This window comes from Martes martes, assembly GCF_963455335.1.
Source record: "Martes martes genome assembly, chromosome: 11".
NCBI classification, from domain to species: domain Eukaryota; kingdom Metazoa; phylum Chordata; class Mammalia; order Carnivora; family Mustelidae; genus Martes; species Martes martes.
Genome location: NC_137899.1, coordinates 78,087,324 through 78,107,600, shown reverse-complemented (window position 1 = coordinate 78,107,600; position 20,277 = coordinate 78,087,324).

Here is a 20,277-nt window from a genome sequence, read left to right as displayed (position 1 = left end):
CTCTGCCTTCCTCTCTGCCTGCTTATGATCTCTCTCTGTCAAATAAATAAATAAAATCTTTTTAAAAATATGAATTTATATTAATTTAGGAAAATAATTAATATTGTACTAACAAAGTTCAATCTTACAGAGAAACTATCTCACAAAGTAGTAGTATTTTACACTCATCATTAAGGTTTAAGAGTTTCAATGGCTCTACATATAGTCTTTCAAAAATTTTGTGTATCAGGCTATTTAATTTTAGGGCTTTTTTTTAATTTGGAGGAGGTATATAGTGGTATCTTCTAATGTTTTTATTTTTAATTTCTCTACTATTTAGTACTATACATAATTTTCTGTTTATTGGCCATTTCCATATATTCCTTTGTGAAATGTCTGTTCAGGTGGTTTGCTAATGTGAACATTATTTGTCTTTTAGTTATCAACCTAAAAGAGTTGTTTATATATTCAGAACATAATTTTTTCATATCTATATACTTTCACTTATTATAAACGTATCCTACATACATATTACAAACATTTATAAATTATGAATATTTTCCATATTCATAAAATATTTTCTCCTAGTCCATGGTTTCCTATTTCCTTATTTACTCTCTTAATGGGGTCTTTGATGAATAGAACATAGTTTTGATGGATATTTTCACTGAATATAGATAATTTTCAATTCAATCTATTTAACCTTTTTATTCTTCCTTTGACATTTTAAAACACTGCATTTTATGTTGGCTTCTATTAGTTCCAATAAAACAAAATCACTCATCATCATCATTGTTACCATTTCTGTAAGGGTTTTTTTCTCTAGGTGTGTTTATCTTTAGTTCTAGTTTCAGCTACTTGTGTATGACGTGCCGGGATGTCTTTCACTTTGTATTTATTCACCTTTAGATGTTTAAAGCTCCTTAGATATCTTGGTTGATGTTTTGCATCAAATTTTAAAAATACGTGGTCATTATTTTTCAATAGTTTCTCTACCCCATCATCTCACTCCTCTGCCCTTGGAACTAAATTAAATTTTGTTAAACTGTTCTTTCCTTTGCTGGGTTCATTATGTTGTTAAACCAACTGTCATTTCCTTCCTTCTGCTGAGCTGGGAGCCTGATGTGTGGTTCAATGTTAGGACCCTGAGATCACGACCCGAGCTGAAACCAAGTGTCCAATGCTTAACTGACTGAGCTGCTCAGGCACCTCTGTCATTTCCTTCTTATTTGGAATTTCTCTAGTCTCCTGAAGACTCCATATCTTCATATCTTCATCTATTACTCCCTCTTTTCCTTTATTTTACATATTTATAATAGATGTGTCAAAATCTTTGCTAATCCTAATAAGCTCATAATAAATACATTTGTATATAAGTCAGTTTCTATTGTCAGTGTTTCTTATTGATCAGGGTTATCTTTTTCATGCTCCTTTGTATATTTTATATATTTTCATAATTTTCTTCCAGATATTGGTTACAAAATAGTAAGGAATTATAACTGTTATTGGTTTGTCCTGTTAATTTCCTCAAGATTGGAAGTCTTTCCTCTTTATGGTGATAGATGAGAAGGTCTAATTATTCAGATTCTTCCTAAAGTTGTGTTAAGCAGGTGATGACCTGGAGCTATAATTAGATTGAATTCACCTGTGATTAGACTGACTTTCAAAATCCTGTGCCCTCAACAGCTCTTTGACCTTGTAAGGAAGTACTTAAACTGGGAGATGAGAAACTGCAATATTAGATATTTTCAATGCATATACTGATTCAAGTATGGCAAGATCCTAGAATTCAAGAATAGAAACAAAATATATAGGATCTTGCAATTTCTTTCTGCTTTCTTCTCTCTTGTATGGGCGCATTGGTCAGGCCTAGTCACTTGTTTCTACATTTGATACCCTTCCATGTCCTGAAAAACCATACTATCATTAACATTTTTGTTGGTTTCTCCATTTTTCTAAACATCCCCATGAGCTTGGCCAGCTTGTTCCTTTGTATGATGTGTATAAGCCAGGCACACACCCTTGAGTCAAGCTGCTACCAAATATAAATTGTTTATTTCTCTCTGGAATTGACTTTAGTGAAGGCTTCTTTGCATCCACTGCTCTTTTTTAGGTCATATAATATTCTGGCTTCTTAAGATATTCTTGTGATTACCATAGATGCAAGGGTTTTCTGGATTCTTCTATATCCTATCCATAGTCAAAATCTTTACCATCTAGTTTTAAAGTATTTTACCTGGGATGATATTGAGAATGTTAGTAATAAAATTAGTGATTTACTGGTTCACATACTAGTTAAGTGAGTATAGCTGTTGCCCTTTGTCTTTACTTGCCCATTGCGTGCTATAGGCTTTCAAATCAAGATATTATTTTTTATTTATTTTATTTATTTTTAAAGATTTTTAAAAATTTATTTATTTGAGAGAGACAGAGAGGGCAAGCAAGAGCATGAGTAAGGGGCACAGACAGAGGGAGAGGGAGAAGCAGACTCCCCGCTGAGCAAGGAGCTTGACATGGGGCTCCATCTCAGGACCCTGAGATCATGACCTGAGCCAAAGGCAGATGCTTAACCAATGGAGCCACCCAGGGGCCCCAAGATATTATTTTTTATGAGGTACAAATCTGAATATCCTTGATTTCTTTTCCCTTCTTAGTAGTTGAACAGGTAAGCATGTTTGAGTATCATTTCAAAACAAACTGATAAGACTGGAACTACTCTGGTGGTCCCACTTTCTAACAAGGTCATTATTATAACAAGGACTCTATCTCCCTTCCCTTCAAGTCTCGTGAAAATTATAGGTGTAGGATTACTTTTCCATGGAGCATAATTCATCCTGTGTACAATTTAGTTATGACTGGATACAGCACACACCTCTGTGCAATAAACGAGTTCCTCCTATATCTTGCCTGCTTTGTAATACTTCCACTTCTACATTTTATTCAATAAACTCCATTTCATATTGAAATATATGATACCGGTATTGTGTGAGTTCATGCCTCTTTAGTAGGGCAGATTTTATTTTGTGACCTTCACACAGGGCTAGATGTCTACCTTGTTCCTGAACTTCAAGCAGTAATCTTGACTTTAGTCTATCATCCTGCATAATTCATGTTAAAACTCTTCATAATAGGTCATCAATATCTGTCATGATTCAAAATCCCAATGATTATTTTTTGGCTTCCAAGTATGAGCCAATGTGCTCTTGGCTATAGTCCTACTTCACCATCTTGCTTTTCTTTTCCTTCCTGTCTCCCCACTCTCAGAAAATGTTTAATTTGTCTTTAAATGCAGCAACATATAAAGAGCATGAAATCTAGAGATAGGCTATCTTAGATCTGAATTCTCCTGCCACTATTAGCTGCATGATATGAGAGCAATAAATAACTACTCTTGGACTCAGTTCCTTAAACTGAAATAATTATAGTAATAATATCAATAAACCTACTTTACAGAGATGTCATGGGAATTAAATAAAATATGTATATGTTTAAAGAATACCTTACACATTCTCATTATGAATGATAATCATTTTCATATTATAACATCTTCTCTCATTAAGAGTTTGGAGCAGAGGGGGATTGATTAACAATATAGATAGATAGATAGTTCTTTCTATCTTCTCCTAAGTTCTCCTCCCTTTCTTCTGTTCTGTTCTCCAATTTATTATATGTAAAACAAAACATGCACATATTAAACCATATCATTAGTTCTAAAAATCTTCCCCAAATAGTCAAGAAAAGATTATCACTCTATTGGTGGAGTAGATATTCCAGGAGCCCTTCTATTAAATTACACAAAATATTTATTTTGGTGCATTCTTGTGTTTACTAGTAAGCAATAAAATTTTCTAAAACCCCAAAAAAGAAAAAAGAAAGAAAAAATAGGAAGGAAAGAAGGCAGAAAGGCTGGAGGATAAGCAGGAAGGAAGGAAACACCGAATTAAGGAGGTGAAAGCCATTGCGAAAGCCTGTATCAGAATGGATTAAGCCTTTGGCCAGGGGGAGATGTGGAAGGGATGCTTGAAAGAAATTAAGATGGCTCTTAACATATCAAATGAAATACTTCTCTGAATGAAAGTATTCTAATACAGGCCTTTAGCATATTCATGCTCAATAAAATATGAATTCACACTGAATTAGAAATTACAAGGGGTACCTGGGTGGCTCAATCCGTTGAGTGTCTGCCTTTGGCTCAGGTCATGATCCCCGAGTCTGGCAATCAAGCCCTGTGTCGTCGGGCTCCCTGATAGGTGGGGAGTCTGCTTCTCCCTCTCCCGCTGCTCCTTCCCCCACTTGTGCTGGCTCTCTCTCTATCTCTTTCAAATAAATAAATAAAAGCTTTAAAAAAAAATCACAAAAATCTAGATTCTGTGAATAAGAGTGACCAGAAGTAACAAGCAGGAGCTGTAAGCACCCACAGACTCCAGATATGTTATGACCAAAAGTAATATATAATGTTAAATATATCATCCCAGATTTGCATACCTACTGGAAGGTTTGCACAGCAAGTTATATACAATGCCAAAAACTACTCAGAATGTAGCACAGAGAGACAGAGAATGCAAATGAGAAAGAGAAGTTAAATGACCACAAAGATAAAAACAAAAACCAATATGCAAATTATTTAAAGTCCAGAAAGAGAAAATAGAGACTATGGAGAAGAGGCAATGACTGAAAACATGACACTAAGAATTTTCCCATACTATTCAAAAGTATGAACTGATAGTTATAGAATTTACCTTTAATATTAACAATGAAAAACTGCTTAGGATTTCAGAAATCAAATAAATATTTTAACATTCAGTAATAAGGACAGATCATGTATCAAATAGAAAAAATAGGGCTGATCACATAACTGTCAGTATTATGTTAAAAATCAAAAGATGAATTTGAGAAATTTCAATCAATCTAAAATTGTAAACTAAAACTATCTTCAAGACAAGGTAAAACAAATACTTCAGGTAGGCAAAAACTGGTAGATTTGTTTCATATATTACAATACATTTAAATTATTTTGTCACACTATACCTTGCTTCCAAAAATTCCCTTTATGTACATATGTTTTTAAGTAGTATATATTAAGGTTTACTCTTTTTGCTGTAATGTTCTATGCATTCTAAGCATTTTGACTAATGCTTAACATCTCTATTCACCATTATATACATTCTATACAGAATGATTTCACTGCACTACAATTCCCAGTACTTAATTAACCAGTGCAGTGCTCCCCAACACAACTCCTAGAAACTACTGATCTTTAGTAGCTTAGCTATACTATTTATCTTTCTCAAAATACCCTGCAGTTGAAATCACAAAGTATCCAGATTTTCCAGACTGGTCATTTCCACATAGGAACATGCATTGAAGATTAATTAGCCTTGTTGTGGTTTGGTTATTTATTTTTTATTGATGAATAATATTCTATTGTATATTGCGACAATTGATTTATACATTATCCATTATCCAACCCACTGAAGGAAATTCTTTTTCAAGTTTTTAGTAATGATGCATAGAGCTGCTATGACTATCCACGTGAAGGTATAGATAATAAGTTTTTTAAATTTGTTGGGTAAATATCTAGGAGCATGATGACTTGATTGTACAGAAATATTTTGTTTAGTTTTAAAACTGCCAAACTGTCTCCCAAAGAAGCCTTATCATTTTGCATTCCTACTGCAATTAATGAGATTTTCTGTTGCTCTGGATTCTCACCAGTACTTGGTACTGTTAGCTCTTTGGATTTTAACCACTCTGATAGATGTGTAGGGCTATCCCTCTGCTTCAATTTACATTTGCCTAATGACAAACAATGTTGAACATATTTTCCTGTGCTTATGTGCTATCTGTATATCATCTTTGGTGAAGCATCTGTTTAGATCTTGCACCCATTTTTACATTGAGTTGTTTGTTTCCTTATTGTTGAGCTTGAAAAGTACTTTGTATATTTTGGGCACAAGTACTTCATTAGATATATGTTTTAAATGTATTGGCTTGTCTTTGTATTCTCTTAGCAGTGTCTCCCTGAGAGCAGAAAATTTTTATTTTAATAATGTCAGACATCATCTTTTTTTTCCCTTTCTTTTAGGGATTGCATTATTGGTGTTGTATTTAAAAACTCATTTCCAAACCCAAGTTCATATAAATTTTCTCCTATATTTCCTTCAAGACTTTTTACAATTTTATATTTTACATTTAAGTATAAGATCCATTTTAGTTAATATATCTGTAAACAAAAAAATACATATATATATATATATCTTTAAACAATAATGTTTGTGTATAGATTCCTTGCTTTGCATATAGAAATTCAATTGTTTCACCACCATTTCTTGAAATGACTAGCCTTTTCCCATTAAATTGTTTGTTATTTCTCTTTCATTGATTATCATTTGACTATATTTATGTGGATCTATTTCTGAGCTCTTTAGTATATTCCATGGATAAATATAGTCTCTTGCCCATGCCTTCTATCTATACTTTCACTAATGACATGCTGTCTTCTTAGCATAGACATATAATATGTCTGAAAAGTGGGTAGTGTGTTTTCCATCTACATTCTTCGTCTTCAGTATTATGTTAGTTATCTAACATAATATGTTAGATAACATAATATGTCTTTTCATATAAACTTTAGAATTGGTTTGTTGATATCTATGAAATAGCTTTCTAGGTTTTTGTTTGAGATTATTTTGAATCTACAATACTCATCCCCCAGTCCAGAAACACAGTACATCTCTCCACTTATTTAAATATTACTTGATTTTTTAAAAACACTCTTTTGTAGTTTCCCGCATATGGGTCCTTTAGGAGTTCTGTTAGGTTTCTAACTGTGTGTTTCATTTTTGTTGTTACTATAAACATTATTTAATTATTTTCAAATTCCAAGTCTTTTTGTTGGCATATTGGAAAACATAGAAGATTTACATTAACCTTATATCCTGCAATGTTGCTATAATTGCTTATTAGTTCAGGAAATCATCTTTTTATTGATTCTTTGGGATTTTCTACATAGACAATCCTATCATTTCTGAAAAAAGACGGTTTTATTTATTTTTTATTTTTCTGTCCGTATATTTTTAATCAATTTATTTTACTATCCTTTCAGATTTTCTACATAGAAAATGTCATCTGAGAACAAAGAAAAAGGTATATATGTGTGTGTGTACATATATCTATACATACACACACATATATACCTTTTATTTCCTTATCTTGTCTTATTGCATTTGCTAGTACTTCCAGTATAATATAAAGAAGTTGTGGGATGCAACATTATTGCCCTGTGCCTGATCTTAGTGGGAAGGCTTTGAGTTTCTCACCATTAAGTATGATGCTAGCTTTTTTTTTTTTTTTTGTCTTTATTAACTTAAAGAAGTGTTCCTCTATTCCTTGTTTACTGAGAGCTTTTAAAATCATATATGATATTGGCATTTTGTCAACTGGATGTGATGAATTACAAGAATTTATTTTTTAAATGTTGTACCAACCTTACATATTTGGGATAAATCCCACTTGGTCATGGTGTATAATTCTTTTTATGCATTTTTGGATTCAACTTCTTAATATTTTGTTGAGGATTTTTATATCCATATACATGAGAGATATTGGCTCATTGTTTTATTGTGATGTTTTTGTATGGTTTTGGTATTAGGGTAAAGCTGGCTTCATAGAATGAGTTAGGAAGTATTCTTTCTACCTCTATCCTCTGAAAGAAATTGTAGAGAATTGGCATAATTTCTCTTTTAAATGTTTCAGCCAGTATTATCTCAAATATTCCTTCTGGTTCATTGTCTTTTTCTTTTCCTGCTGGTATTTCGATTACACATATGTTACATCTTTTGAAATTATCTGACAGTTCTTGGATATTCTGTTCTGCTTTCTTTATTCTTTTTTATCTTTGCATTTCTATTTGTGAAATTTCTATTGGGAATATCTTCAAGCTCTCTACTTTGTTTCCTTGGCCATGTTGACTCTACTAATAAGCTTATTAAAAAGCATTCTTCATTTTAACAGTGTTTTTAATTTCTAGCATTTCCTTTTAATTCTTTTTTTAAAAATTGTGTCTCTGCTTATGTTACACATCTATTTTTGCATGCTGCCCACTTTTTCCACTAGAGCCATTAACATATTGATCATTGTTTTAAATTCCCACTCTGTCAGTATGTTAAGCTTATTTGATGCTTGCTTGTCTTTACAAACTGTCTTTTGTTGCCTTCTGGCATGCCTTGTAATTTTTTGTTGAAAGCCACCTTTCTTTCTTTCTTTCTTTTCTTTTTTTTTTTTTTTTTTTTGAATGATAGTGATTGAGGTCAATGAGCCACTAGTGTGAAGATTTCTGTTAATCTGTTTAGAATTTAGGCATTATTTAGGATTTGCAGTAGCCATATATTCCAGAGACTTATATTCCTCGATTGTTCTTGTCTTATCAATTCCTTTGGGTTTGGACTTCCCTAAGTACTCCTCCTAAGAGAAAGTCAGTGTTTTACACCTTTCAACTATAATTCACTATTACACTAGAGCTCTGTTGGTGTGTTGGTAAGGTACAGAGAGAAGCATTCTATAATCTTCCAATTAAATGTCAGTTGTTTATTGACTACTGTCTCTGGCGCATGACATTTAAATGTTTTCTTCTTCTGCCTATTTTTTTTTTTTTTTTTAAGTAGTTCCTGTGCCCAGCATGGAGCCCAGTGCAGGGCTTGAACTCACTACCATGAGATGAAGACCTGAGCTGAGATAAAGAGCCAGATGCTTAATCAAATGGGCTACCCAGGTACTCCTACATGTTTTCTTCTTATATAGCTTCCGCTCTCTCAGGCAGGAGAGGAAGACTAGAATGAACAAGAATATAAATAATGCTCTTCCTCCACTGCTCTGGGACAGGGGTCTAATGACACCTTCCTCCCTGGAAAACAAGTCTGTTACAGAGAAGTTTCTGGGAGTATTTCAAAATAGTTATTCTGCCCCTGCTAGGGTCACCAGGTGATATTTCTCAAATTTTTACCACAAGAACCTGGTAGAATTCCTGGTAGTAAAGCCCAGGAAAACGTCAAGGAACTTTCTCACTCTCATACTAACCATTCATTCTCCAGCAACTCATCAAAATCACTATTTAAGTATGTCTACCAGTTTATGGTTCCAGCTTCAGCAGCTTTTGCTCTAGGTAAACAGTCTCAGCTTTGACTTTCTGGATTTGCCTCTGGGAACTTCTTTCTTTGACTGGTTTAAGAAGACCCGTGGATTTTCAGTTTGTCTAGCTTTTCTTTGTTGTAAGGAGGGGAGCAACAACTCCCAAGCTCTTTATACTTTAGAGCTAAAAATTGAAGATCCCAAATAGTTTTTAAAATTTAATAATAAAATTTTAAGGAAAGGTTATATACAAGAGGAAATCTTTATAAATCACTTTTGTCTAATTCTCATGTTAGATCTGTTTAATTTTAAGTTCCTGAATCTATGTATGGGTCAACAGTGTGGTTAGTTGTATTTTCATGCTGATTTAATAAAACCATGAAAGCAGAAGAAAAATTGGACTCAAATGACTTTGTAATTGAAATTCTGTAATTAATAATTTATGTTCTCCTTGTGTGGATAGCCAAAGTACTAAATCCTGGATTAATCTTGCTGCCAGTTACATTTCTAAGAACATTTGGGAAAAAAATATGGATAAAACTTAAAAATTAAAAAACATTTTCCCCTTTTATTTTCTCATTTGTTACATTCTACTTCACTAGTTTATTTATTCAGTATGTTCACATTTATAATTAGATGTGAGTGGTGTTTCTATTTTGGCCTATTCTTTGAATGAGCTTTAACCGAGATAATAAGAGACAAGTGGTAACTCAGATTTTCTAAATTTTCTTTTGAAGTGTAGAAGAATAATGCATTGCAGGAACACCATGCTGCATGTTTAAGGCAAAGTATTAGACCAGCAGTAGACTTTATCCTAATTTTCTGCCTTTGACATTTTAGGCTATGTTTTTTCAGTCTGTGATCCCTATCATTATAGGGTTGGGACTGATGTAGAGCCAGTTCCACCCACTGCACAGATGCAGGAAACGATGGGAGAGAATGAGGCTGAAAATAAGTACCTGCGATTTCAAGGAAATACAGTCGTCTTAAAGACAAAACATCCAAGCATTGTGTAGGCAAAGTAGGATACAAGTGAGGTATGTTAGAACACCAAAATTATTTAATTGGCTACATATCACAATCAAAATTGTCTGCCCAGTGGTTTTCAAAAGAAAAACAATGCTTAATAATAAGTATTCGTTTAAAAAAAGACTTCCTGATTGCTTAATAGTTATTTGAAAAATGCTTTTCTGTTGATCAAAATCCATATGTTAATATTGAAACAGGGACGTAGTGCTGGATTTTGAGTATTTTCCAAAAGGAAGGAGTCTTTGGTAAGTTGCATGTGTTGTTTTCCTGCTTTCTTTGTATAAAAATAGATATTAATTGGGACTGTGCAAAGCTTTGGGGATCGTGACTGGGAAATGATTTGACTTCTTTTAAGAGTATGGGTTTTCAAAGATAAATGTTTTGTTGTGGCATTTTGTTTAGCCTTTGGCTTTACTTAAAATCTGTGCTATTGAGCCTTAAGATCAATCTACAGAAAGAGTCACTAAAACAATTTCAAAAGCTTCCCCTTCTGTTACTTAAAAATAAGCATCTCAGCATAAAACTTCTTAGTAACACTATTCCCCTTTTCAATGTGTTGTTATCAGAAACACATTAATAAAGGAAAACTGCCCCACAGGGCACAACTTCTGGCCGTTCCAACTGTACGGTTCTGGCGTCTTCACATGGGCATCTCCAGAGCCTTGCTCGTCTCCTTAGTATTTCTGTGAAGGTGGAAGATCACTGGAGCCTTGGGATAATGAAGGCACTGGTTCCATTAGGAATAAGCAAAGCTTTTTCCCAAAGTGACTATCGAGCTGCTTGACAATGAGATAAATTTTCATGGAAAAGATTAATGAAGTTTGAAAACAAGTACTGAGTTTAGTTCTCCTTGGTATAATGTTGTAAAGCCTTTTCTTCTTCCAAAGACAAAAGCACTCAGTTCCCTCTTGCCATTCCCCTTTTCAGCTTCAATAGCCACTTCATTAAGTGAAACAATGCTGTCACCATCCATCATCTGCCAGGCTTTAACTCCCAATACAGTCTGGTACTCTGCAATCCCAGCATACACGTCAGAATTTCCATCTGGATTTACATTTTAATCTATGAATTCATAATTTCCATGAGTTTTCTAAGAATATTAAAAACTCTGGAGTGAAAAGGAACAAGTACACTTTCTTTTTTCAATTCAGTTTCTAACAGTGCATAATTCTTTTCCTATTTATTTATTTATTGGAAAGAAATCTTTATCGTTTTTGTTAACTGATCTACTCCAGTCTCTGAAAGTATTTTTTGACACATTGTAGGCCCCTGACATACATGTTGGATTCATTGGAATACAAATCTTATAACTGGAAAACACACACACACACACACACACACACACATATATATATGTATATATATATATACACACACACATATATATATATATACACGCACACAGGGCATTTGCACAACAGTTTCATAATTTTAGCTAGGTTAGTAAATATTAAATAGTGAGAACAATGACAATATATAAAACATAAAATAGATATATGTGAATCAAAAATGATGGGGCTGGGGAGGGAGACAAACCATAAGAGACTCTTAATCTCAGGAAACAAACTGAGGGTTGCTGGGGTTTGGGAGCGGAGGTATAGAGTGGCTGGGTGATGGACATTGGGGAGGGGATGTGCTATGGTGAGTGCTGTGAACTGTGTAAGACTGATGAATCACAGACCTGTGCCCCTGGGGCAAATAATATATTATATGCTAATAAAAAAAGTGAAGTTGGCTACTGAACCATACCCTTAAAAATGGTTAAGATGGTAAATTTTGTTATGTGTACTTTACCACAATAAAAATTTTTTTGAAAAAAAATGAAAGACTTAAAAGAATTATAAGATATAACTTAAACAACAAAAAGATTTCATGAAAATATGTATAGATAATCAACCACAACCTAATGGATAAACATTGGAGTTTCTCCCTTTGTTTTTTGCACCCCTTGTCCTAAGAGGCAATTCTGCTATTTCAAATTTAAGACTTACAATTACTCTCAAACATATATATCTTTTTCCTCTATGATTAGACTCATGGTCAATTGTTTCCCTGGGACATTTGAAATTAAAAAAAAAAATCCAATTTGAGATATAAAGCCTAAATTTTATCTCCTTTGTACCCCAGTCTACATACAAAACTAACTAAATATTTGAATATATAACTTAGTTTATATAACCAAATGATTAAGATGATGCTTCTAAATGCTTGCAAGAGGAAAAACATGGTGCTACATGGTCCCTATATTTTATCTGAGGATAAATGAGAATGTAGGATTTTTTTCCTACTGACTTTTTTACTCTGTTCTCAGTGGTCAATCTTTATCACAGAAAATCCATTCCATTTTGAACCTGATTCTGATTTGCCTCTTGGGTCTTTTCTCTTATAGACTGCATACTCATAGCTATCTTAGCCTTTCTTTGGACAGTTCCATATCTGTTTTGACTGAAACCTTTATTAATATCCATGTCATAAAGCTGCTCATGAGGAAGAATGCAGACACGCATTCAGGATATCAGAGCTTCACTTAGCCCACTAGAAAGGACAGCACATGACTAAGGACAATCTCTTGAAGGCCCAGAGATCCTGGCTGCTTGTAAGACAGAAGGAACAAGAATACATTTGTTTCCTAGCACTGTTGTAATGAAGTACTACAGACTGAGAGACTTAAACAGAAATCATAAGAGTTGTGGAGGCTAGAATGCTGAAATCAAGTGTCCACAAGGTTGATTCCTAGAGGGTTTCAAGGGAAGGCTCTGTTCCAGGCTCTGCTTTCCTTATTGATGCCTGTTGTCTTCCTATGTCTCTCCACATCGCCATCCTTCTATGTGTATCACTGTGTCCAAATTTCACCTTTTCATAAAGATACTGGTTTTACTGGATTAGGGTCCACCCTAATGATCTCATCTTAATTTGATTTTTGTCTGCCAAAAACATATCTCCAAATAAGTCACACTGACACACTGGGAGTTAGGATTTCAATGTATGAATTTTTATGGGACAAATTCAACCCATAATTAATCATGAGCCTATACTTGATGTGGGTTTGAAAAGCTCTATGAACTCAGGATAGTATTCTCTGGCATCCTGCATGAAGACAGCAGATGGTTCTTTCTTCCTCTTTTCTCCTTTCCCTCTTCCTTTCCTTTCCTCTCCTCTCCTCTTCTCTCCTCTCCTTTCTTTTCCTTCCTACCCCTTCTTTCCTTCCATGAAAGAAAGTAAAAGTAAATAGGACAATTAGCATTTAACCTATGTGGTATTCTTCTGAGTATTTTCTGCTACTGCTTCAGTAAGTTGCCATATTCTTAACCCTAGTCTTGTCTGAACCTTCTTTACATGTCAGGCCAGTGGCACATCACAGCTCCTTGACAAAAGGGGGGAGAAATAGAAGCATCTGACATCCTGGCCTCTTGATATCCTGCTCTTTTTCTTTTTCTTTTCTTTTTGTTTGTAAGATTTTACCTATTTATTTGACAGAAATGACAAGAAGGCAGAGAGGCAGGCGGGGAGAGAGGGGGAAGCAGGCTCTGTGCTGAGCAGAAAGCCTGATGTGGGGCTCGATCCCAGGACCCTGAGATCATGACCTGAGCCAAAGGCAGAGGCTTTCCAGGCACTTTCCACTGAGCTTTCCAGGTGCCCCCATCCAGCTCTTTTTCATGAAGGAACAGGAAGTGGGTTGCTCCTTTCACACAGAATTAGCATTTAAATCTCTGGTATTAAAGTTTTTATATATTTGTGAGGTGTACATCCTACGACTTGGCAGCAGCATTATATCTCCTTGTTGTATGCGTATCCTCTTTTCAAAATCAAAACTATTAAGCATTAAAGATTACAAAAAGAAACACAGAGGAGTATTTAAGAAATTGGAAATGTGAAGAGCATAATATAAAAATCACGTATTGTCTTTCAGAGAGCACCTTGGCTATTTTGTCGTTCATGGTCTGGATGAAATTGTATGGCTTCCAAAAATTCCTTTCTGGAGTAAATAATATTTTTTCTCCTAACTCCAAATTTACAGCCATTTTTTTTTCTGCACTTTGAGGTGGAATCTATTATTGTCTATAAATATGTATGTGCAGGAGTTGTTATGAGAGGATGTCAAAATTTAACAACACTTTATTTGGCATCCACTGTGGATGGGTGTCATGCTGTAGAGTTAAGGACAATGGTCCCTGGCACCTTTAACAATGGGTTCCTCAGATCTTTGATGGTCACAAAACTGCAGATCTTTTTAACTGCACTCTGCTTGCTGCTTCAAGTCACTGGAATGGAGCACTTCTTCCAGGAACCTTAATAAATTGATGGTGATATCTTTATTGTTTGGATCACAGATAACACTAGAATCTTGTTTGCTTTTTCTTCTTCATTGTATCACAAATACTGGGATGAACTTGGGTCCAGACTTTATTTCCATAACCTGCTTCAGACTGCTGGGGCTAGGATGTAGCTTTCAAAACATCGAATCAATCCATGAAAACTTGTGACATGGTTATAAACAGTTGGGGATATTAATCCAGATTCAAATTCCTTCAAGAATGGTAAACAATTTTTTAAAAAAGTATTTTGCCCTACCGAAACCTGAAACCACTTCTCCCTTCCCTCAATCCCTCCTTAAATCCATTTTTAACAAGATCTCTATAATGAAGCTTCTAAAATGCAAATGTGAGCCTATTACTTCTCTGCTTCAATTCCTTTGAGTCTGCTCAAAGCCTTTTGATAAAGTCCCAATTCTTTGGCATTTAAGATCTTTCAAGATCTGAGCTCATTTCTTAAAAGCATTGTCCTTGGGTTCCATGATGTAGCTATCTCAAATGACTAGAAAGATTCTAAATTATTCACTTTCTTTTTCTTTCCTATGTCTTGCTGCATGCTGATTTCTCTGCCTTGACTAAACTGTTAGCATATTTTTTTTTAATGCCCTCCTAGCCCTTTTAAACTGGCGAAGTTCAACAATTCAAACAGATATAATGTGTATGCACTCTTGAACTTGGCTGAGAAAATAAAAGCCTATGAACATATTTTCCATAATTCACTTTAAGAAAGTCATCACATGGTTATAATTATTAGGAAGCATTTTCTGGCAACTGAAAGAGTTAATGGTGTTTACTGTTCCTTAAAGATTTAGCCACAATTTGAATCAAGTTAATTAAGACTACAAGTTTGACAAATTTACTAAAACCACAAGAAGTAAATTCTAGCTGATTAGATGTTCTATATATTCTTATTGGTATATCCTGAAATTTTTTGTTTCCAATGATGGTGTTGTGAACACAGTCATTAAATTATTATTAACTGAACACTGGTTATAAAAAAAATCAGTGTGTCTGCCACTAAGGCCAAGCTAAATCTTTTCTGTAAAATACTAAAATGAAAAGAAAAAATATTCACAAAATCTATTACAGTTCAAATGTTTAAGCTTTTATTTATATCACTCTGCATAATAATATATTAAATATAAGTATTTTTTATTAATGTACACGCAATGGGAAATCTAGATTTACTTAGTTAGCAGTTAATCTATTATTAAATGTTATTAAGTGAAAAATAGTTTTATCTTTTCTAATAATAATTAATAATTTATAGCTTTCATTTCCCCCTTCCCCTTACCTCACTTATATATGGAAGACAAATATTAGTTTTTTCAAAGCACAGCGATATGGTAAGGGATTGGGGAAAGCAGCAATTGATTCATAAATTTTCAGGAACATGGAGCTAGTTGTGCTGCTGAATATATAAGAAGTTTCTGGTCACCATATGTAGTTGGGACTGAAGAAATGTCAGCACATTACCGCATTTCTTACTATAGGATGTAGGATACTATTGTATTGAAATTGTTGTAAGAAACAAGTCCAGGGGAGACGGACTGTCAAGAACTAAGGTCAGTATTTATTATAAAGGAATAAGTATTAAACTGTCCTGATACCACCCATATTCAAAATGCTTCTACTTTGCATGTCTTCTGATTCTAATCATGGCTTTACTTTGATTATTTCACAGGGTATTAACGGTATTTGATAGATTGATTCAAAATTGTGGTTTCTGTTATTTTTGTAACACACTTGAAATCTAAGTTCACTAACACAGATGCAGAAGAACTATAGTCTAAAATAAAACAGAGAAACAAATAGGAAAATGTAAAGTGTTGGTGGGATTCAAAGTTCAAAGATAGACACACACACACACACACATATACTTACGTGTCACATACACTTCTATAGGATTGAGTTCTATGTCATATATATATGCCTACTTACACCAGGCAGTAGTCTTACGCTGTACAGAACATAGTGGTTCAGCAAATATGACTCCAGTATCTTCATTTTTCCGCAGAAGATTCTCATTCTTATTCATGTAATTTGGTACATTCGTAAGTGTCAGTGATATTAATTCTATACCTGTATCAGTGTAGGAAGAATGTCTGCTGTTGTTTCCATTTGTTGTGGTTAATTTAGTAGAAAATAGCTAACCCCTTAGGGTGTGTCATGAATTATACCTATTTGCTTTTGTCCAACATTTGAAGGAATGCACAAGGCAAAAATAATTCAGAAACTGACAGACGATGCCCAGGTACTCTTTCTGTAATAGTGTCAACTTAATTCAATTTCTTGAATTATTTCCCTGCACTATAAATTTTAGCTTTTCCTTAGTAAAGAAATTTATGCATTTTTTCCTTAAACATACAGCACTTGTTAAGATGATATTTGCTCTGGCTATTTTAAAATGCAATTATTATTTAAGGATCATTCATTTTGTATTATATTTTCACATTATAAAAGGAGGAAGTGATAAATAAAACAGTCTTCATCAGCACTGGGTGTTCCGGATGGTCGAAACACAGAGTGGGACTGATATTTTGACTTCAAGGTCAAAATTCCAGTTTGGCAGTGACAGAGAGAGGCAAGACCATTCTGTAATGGGGCCCACAGGATCTGAGAGACTACGGGTTCTGTGATGACATTTGTGAACTCTGTGGGGGCCTTCAATGCAGTGAGTCTCAGGGTAGGTTAAAAATGAAAGAGTGTCATCTGATCACACCCACACACAAAATAAAAGAACACGAGGAAACTTGGGGAGGCGTTGGATATGTCTCTTACCTTGACTCTGATGATGGTATCACAGGTGTCTGCATATATCTAAACTCATCAACTTGTACACATTAACATATGGTGCTCTCTGTGTATCAATTATATCTCAATAAAGCTGTTTAAAAAGAGAGTTAATGAAGAAAGTGAGGTAAGAACCATGAATTTGTAGGACAAGCTATAAGAAAATTTAAATTCTTGCTTTCTTGGTTCATTGGAGTTCAGTGAATTAGTTACTCTGGGGGAATCGTTCTGTCACTATTGCCCTGACTGGACAGAGAGGGCTTATTGGCTGGGGAGCGAGAAACAGAGATTCTCAGAATGTGCATGTAATTACCTGGTAGAAAGAGAGAACAAGATATTAGTCACTATATTAGTTTCCTAAGGCTGCCATAACAATATACTGCAAGCTAGGTGGATGAAAAGAGCAGAAATGTATTCTCTCACAGTTGGAGGGTAGAAGTCCTATATTACAAGTGTTGGCAGGACCATGTTCCCTTCCAGTTCTCTTTGTTTCCTTCCATACATCTGCTAGATTCTGGTGGGCTCTGGCCAGCCTTGGTGGACCTTAGCTTGTAGCTGCATCAGTCCAATTTCTGCTCTGTCCTCACATCACCATCTCTCCTCTGTGTTTATTCGCTTGCAAATCTCCCTCTCTCTGCTAAAGCACCTATCCTCAGATTCATGCCTGCCCCATTCTAGTGTGACCTCATTTTAACTTGATTACCTCCGCAAAGACCCAATTTCCAAGTAAGATCACATTCACAGGTATCTGTGGTTGGGACTTCAACATATCTTTTCAGGGGATATAAATTCAACCCATAGCATTCACTTTGTAACACTTAAATCAGGAATGTAAAGTAGATAGTTACTTGGGAGAAATAATCTGGAAACAGAAGAAGTAGAATAGAACAACAAAAAAAGTATCCCATGATATGCATTTATGAAAATGAGAAAAATGTTTTTTAAAAACAGAAGAATATTCAAATAATAATCATGACTATAATAACCTAATGGAAAGGTAGCTTATACTAAAAACTTTTGTTCACATATACTTACACATACACTTCTACAGGATAGAGTTCTAAAAGATGAATTGCAGTGTAAAGGTAAAATATATTTTATATGTATATACTTTATATATATTTTTATTATAAACATATTTATAGTTATATTTTCCAGTCCCACCAAAGGAAAAAAAATCCTGTTGTGTGAAGTTGAACAAAATATATTCTAGTGTATTTATACAAATTTTAGTTGACCATAGACTATATTTTATGGGACTGTTTATCAAAGATATTATTATCTTCTTGATCCTTTGATCTTCATTTTACTAGTTCACTGGCAGAGTTAAATAAAAGATAGAAGGTCAAACTAAATTCATAATATTGCATTTTAATTCCCCCTTTCCGTAACTATATAGTATTTCATATCTCAGTACTTAATAATTTTTCAACCACTACTTTGGTCCAGTGCACTCACAATTCATAGTTCAAGCTCCTTACTGTCATTTTATTTATAAACAAGCTAACCTCAAATCTTCTTAATCATTTTTTTTACAGTTTACAGAGGAAAAATAAAGAAGCACTCACTGATTCAAAGTGAAAATAAAAACAAAATATTATTTTTATTTTTATATCTTATACTTTCTTTAATGGCAAAATAGAAAAAGCATAGGATTGTTGTAAAGATTAAATAATGAGGGGCACCTGGATGACTCAGTCTGTTAAGCATCTGACTTCAGCTCAGGTCATGATCTCAGGGTCCTGGGACAGAGCTCCACATCTGGTTCTATGCTCAGCAGGGAGTCTGCTTGAGAGTTTCTCTTTTCCTCTGCCCCTCCCCCTACTCATGCTTGTTCTCTCTCTCAAATAAATAAATAAATCCTTTTAAGAAAAAGATTAAATAATGAAAACAGTGTAGAAACATTAGTCCCAACTTGGCACATGGTAGGTACATAAATATGTGTTGAATCTGAATGTAGAAAATAAAGTTGGATTATGCAATTGTCCAGAAGGTTGAATCTAAAACAGAAAACTAATAATATTTACTGAAAAAAAGTAAATTAAAAAAATTTTAAAAATTGGGGCGCCTGGGTGGCTCAGAGGGTTAAAGCCTCTGCCTTCGGCTCAGGTCATGATCTCAGAGTCCTGGGATGGAGCCCCACATCGGGCTCTCTGCTCAGCAGGGAGCCTGCTTCTCCCTCTCTCTCTCCACCTGCCTCTCTGCCTACTGTGATCTCTGTCAAATAAATAAATAAAAATCTTTAAAAAAATTTTTAAAAATTAAGAAAAAGGGTTGCATCAGTTTAAGTATCTGGAATTGTCACTTGAAAGTTATTTTGCTGCTAAACCATTTAAATGAGAACTAGAAAGCTATTTTCTTTTTGGCAAACATTTATATCATCAGGGCTGGTTGATGAAATTTGATGAATGAAAAAGATCAATATCACAAGTTCATATAACAACACGTTTCACATTTTTTAAATGTACTTTTTTCTTATATTCAAAATATCTGGACTTTTCTCCAATCACTTCTTTCCAATCATCCTTACAGTATCTGATGCTAGAGACATGTTAGTAATATTTTCATGAGAATGTAGATATAATATAGTTTTGTAATAAAATGAGACTATCTTGGAAAAAAAAAAGAAAAAAGGGATAAACCATTGCCAATAAATGCATAGGTGGAAATAGGTAATGGATTCTGAATTAATTTCCAAAAATTTAAATCTGTGTCATATATCAAGTACTAATAGTGATATGGTAAAATTTCCAGAGGTGAAATTTATGTGGTGGTTATGGAGGAAACTGATCTTTTTCTTTGGAGATAAAGACTATTTGCAGGAGATGTGTCATGATGTCTACAACTTGCTCCCATGTGTTTCAGTGTGATTGTGTGAGTGTGAGTGTATGTGTATGTGCATTAGTGAGTATGGGGGGGGAGGAAAAAAAAGGTGGGAGGAAGGTGAAAGAAAGAGGGTGAGAGAGAGAAAATAATACATAATTGGTGAATTTGGTGAAAGTTATATATTTGATTTTTTTAAATAAAAACTGGGTTA